The 4,217-nt window shown below is 45.0% G+C and overlaps 1 protein-coding gene across 2 annotated transcripts in view; it reads left to right on the top strand.

Annotated features, from left to right (window-relative positions):
- The first annotated feature begins 111 nt into the window (after positions 1–111).
- The window catches only part of ZCCHC17 (zinc finger CCHC-type containing 17), a 52,152-nt gene continuing 48,046 nt past the window's right edge, over positions 112–4,217 (top strand). Inside the window, exon 1 of one of the 2 annotated variants that reach the window (XM_055573864.1) lies at positions 112–249. The gene's annotated coding sequence lies outside the window, so the exon portion shown is untranslated. Of the gene's footprint in view, positions 256–4,217 lie in introns of both variants that reach the window. The other variant, XM_055573867.1, reaches the window with a different exon arrangement.

Here is a 4,217-nt window from a genome sequence, read left to right as displayed (position 1 = left end):
TAGTCTTTCCCGTAGAACTTCCGGCCGATAGAACCCAATCGACTTCCAATATACCTCTCAGCACCGCCCCCTGAGAACTTTCCTGTTATTGGCCAGTTCTTTCTGACATCACTGGAGTACGAATTCAGGATTGGTGGATGGAGCTGGAGTCCCGCCTAGGCGCGCTGTGTCTTGTGGGTGGAAGCTCACTGACTGGGTTTTGGTGTTTTCGCGCAATGCTGCGAGGGGAAGACCAGAAGCTGACAACGAGTAAGTGTAAGGAAGGTCGGGGGGCGGGTGGCTGTGGGATCTGGAGGCGGCGCCTCCGTTGTGTGGGCTGAGGCTGGCTCTTCTCAGCCGCAGGTTTGATTGCAAGGGGCAAAGGGGGGCCCCGTGTTCCTAGCTCTGGTGTGTAGTAGCCTGGGTTCCAAGCCTAAGAGACGCGGGTTCGATCCCTGGGTGGGGAAGATCCTCTGCGGAAGTGCATGGCAACCCACTCCAGTGTTTTTTGCCTGGAGAGTCCCACGGACAGAGGAGTCTGGCGGGCTACAGTCCACGGCGTCGCAGAGTCAGACACGACTGAAGCGACTTAGCACATAGCCTGGGTTCCCTTTCTAGCCTGGAGCAGAGTTTTGGAAGCCTCTGCACCAGCCTGGGGCCCTCAATGGCTGACTTCTTCAACAGTGCCTTCCGTGCAGAGCCCTGGCCCAGGCGGATCCCAGGGAGAAAAGGCCCATCTCCTGGCCTCCATCAGGGTCCTCTCTGACTGAAGAGGCGGACTTGTCACTGCCATGATTCCGCAGCCTTTACTAGCGCCTCCTCAGTGTCCCTCATAAAGATAGAGATGAAGGAAATGTCCGACTCTTGGCCTCCAGAGTACAATTTTGTTGAGAAATTCGGACTCAGACCTGTGAACTAGGCCTTCTTCTCAGTCGTCCAACTAATATTTATAATACAGAGCACTGGGGAGACATTGTGAACCAAACATGGTCCCTGACTTCAGAGCTTTAAGTCTGGGGTTGGGGGGAAATAGATGCTCACCAGTGATCTCACTAGGAAATGGGAAGTACGGAAGTGCGTGCTACCTAGGAGAGGTACGTGGTGTTATGGGTGCCTGAATAAACAGGAACGCTTCTCTGAGGAAAATATGCCTGAACTGATAGCCCCGGGGAAGAATTATAATTAGTTGGGTGAAGGGAGGAAGGCAGAATGTTCCATCTAGAACAGCATGTGCAGAAGTCCTGTGGCAAATGCGAGGAAAATGAGTAAAAGGCACAAAGAGGCCATTGTGGCCAGCACAGAGAGTGAAGGGGAGTGTGGTACAAGATGAAGCTGGAGGCGGGTAGAGGCCAGACTTTGTAGCTTTTACTTTAAGATTAATGGGCAATCGCAGGGGTGTGTGTGTGTGTGTGTTTTGCTGGGTGGAGGGAGTGGTGGCTTGGGGAAGGCAGCTTGATGCCTCAGGTTTAGTAGTATGAATAGATGCAGAAAGAGCACTTTGTTGAGAGTTGCTGGCAGTGAAGACTGGGGTATTGGTGGAACTGAGAGCCAGAGATTTCCTGGACTCCTTTGCACCTAAGATGAAAATTGAACTTAGAAGTGAGAGGAGGAGGGTGAAAGGTGTCCTGTTTTGCTGGTAAATAAAGTAGAGGCTTTTTGGTTTTGTGAGTTTCTGTAGTGAGAGCCATAACTTTCTTATCATTGTAAAAACTGTTGTTTTTTGGGTTAGGAGTTGTTCCTGGGAAGTTCTACCAATACTTCTTAAACCCCGTCCAGTGATTTTGTAGGTCACATAATACCTGGCAGTAAATCCCTTTCTGCTTAACCTAGTTAGAATGGGTTCTGATATCTGCTGCACTCCATCAGGGTAGAGGTGCTGCTGCTGGTTAGGTGAGTTATAAAGACAGAATTAAAGGGAAGTTAGGCTGTTGTTTGAATGATGGACTATAGAATCTAAGCTGGATAAGGAGGACTGAAGAAAAAGGAAAAGGCTGATAGATTGGAAGAAAATAGAGGTTAGGAGGTTGGCTTCCTAAGTGGCTTAGCAATAAAGATTCTGCCTGCCAATGTAGGAGATGGAGGTTCCATCCCTGGATTGGGAAGATCCCCTTGAAGGAGGAAATGGCAACCCACTTTGGACTATATAGTCCATGGAGTTGCGAAGAGTCAGACACAACTGAGTGACTTTCAGTATTCTTACTGGGATAATCCCATGGAAAGAGAAACCTGGTGGGCTGTAGTCCTTGGGGTTGCAGAGAGTTGAACACAACTGAGTAAGCAGGCATGCATGCTTATGAGGTCAACAAACAGTATTCTCTGCTAGAGGACTTCCATTTATCACTAAAGGTCTACTCAGTTGTCACCATTTCAACTTTTAAACTTCCTTGTTTCCCCCAGGCCCTTCTTCTCTTTCTTGTTTTCTTAATAATTTGAACCTAATCACTTTTTTGAAGCACTGATCATACTGCATTGTAATTGTCACCATTATCCTTACATGACTAGGAAGTTTCTGAGGACAGAGATGGTGATGAAAAGGATGGTTTAGTAGCAAGTATGTGTGTCTCTTGGCATGGCCTAAGGTTTGTCTCTTTCAAGCTATGAATTTGGGGGCTTCCCTGGTGGTTCAGGTGGTAAAGAATCCACCTGCAATGCAGGAGACCTAGGTTAGATCCCTGGGTCGGGAAGATTCCCTAAAGAAGGAAATGGCAACCCTCTCCAGTATTCTTGCATGGAGAATGCATTGACAGAGAACCCTGGCAGGCTACAGTTTACAGGGGTCACAAAGAGTCAGATAGGACTGAGTGACTAACGCTAGCTATGAATTTTGGACAAGTTACTTCATTCCTTTAAAACAGAGATACCTACTTTGTAGAATTGTTATAAGGATTGAAAGGAGGTTTATGAAGTGCCTAACACAGAGCCTGACATATAAACATCAATGAAGGTGCTGAATTGATAAATTAACTAACAATTTAAAATCAAGTAAAATTAAGTACTTCAGTAATTCAGTTGACAGTTAAGCCTTTCTATGTGCTCCATACTGTGGTAAGCACTGACGATTTGAAGGATATGATGATGTGCAAGACAAGGGCATGCTTAGAAGAATTTCACAATCTAGAAAAAAAAAAAAGAAAAAAAAAATTAGTAAATAGGATTTGAATCCTATCTCCATCAGTCACGGTTTTGTAATCTTGAGCCAGATCAGTAAGGCGACACATGAAATGAAGTTCCAAAGTGGCTATATAGTATCTTTCCAATTTAATATTCTATGAACTTCTTATTGCTTGAGAGATAGGAGAAGAGGATGTGGTAATTTTTTTCCCCAATTGCAGGCACATGGAAAAAAAGCCTGAAAAGTTAACAAAATTATGGAGGTACAGTACAAAAAACACTTTTTATTTTTATTTTTTTAAATTTTATTTTATTTTTAAACTTTACAATATTGTATTAGTTTTGCCAAATATCAAAATGAATCCGCCACAGGTATACATGTGTTCCCCATCCTGAACCCTCCTCCCTCCTCCCTCCCCATACCATCCCTCTGGGCCATCCCAGTGCACCAGCCCCATGCATCCAGTATCGTGCATCGAACCTGGACTGGCAACTCGTTTCATACATGATATTATACATGTTTCAGTGCCATTCTCCCAAATCTTCCCACCCTCTCCCTCTCCCACAGAGTCCATAAGACTGTTCTATACATCAGTGTCTCTTTTGCTGTCTCGTACACAGGGTTATTGTTACCATCTTTCTAAATTCCATGTATATGCGTTAGTATACTGTATTGGTGTTTTTCTTTCTGGCTTACTTCACTCTGTATAATTGGCTCCAGTTTCATCCACCTCATTAGAACTGATTCAAATGTATTCTTTTTAATGGCTGAGTAATACTCCATTGCGTATATGTACCACAGCTTTCTTATCCATTCATCTGCTGATGGACATCTAGGTTGCTTCCATGTCCTGGCTATTATAAACAGTGCTGCGATGAACATTGGGGTACAAGTGTCTCTTTCCCTTCTGGTTTCCTCAGTGTGTATGCCCAGCAGTGGGATTGCTGGATCATAAGGCAGTTCTATTTCCAGTTTTTTAAGGAATCTCCACACTGTTCTCCATAGTGGCTGTACTAGTTTGCATTCCTACCAACAGTGTAAGAGGGTTCCCTTTTCTCCACACCCTCTCCAGCATTTATTGATTGTAGACTTTTGGATCGCAGCCATTCTGACTGGCATGAAATGG

The sequence above is a fragment of the Bubalus kerabau genome, chromosome 3 (genome assembly GCF_029407905.1).
Source record: "Bubalus kerabau isolate K-KA32 ecotype Philippines breed swamp buffalo chromosome 3, PCC_UOA_SB_1v2, whole genome shotgun sequence".
Taxonomy (NCBI): Eukaryota; Metazoa; Chordata; class Mammalia; order Artiodactyla; family Bovidae; genus Bubalus; species Bubalus kerabau.
Note: the sequence above shows the minus strand (reverse complement) of the source record. Positions and strands in the feature narration are given on the sequence as shown.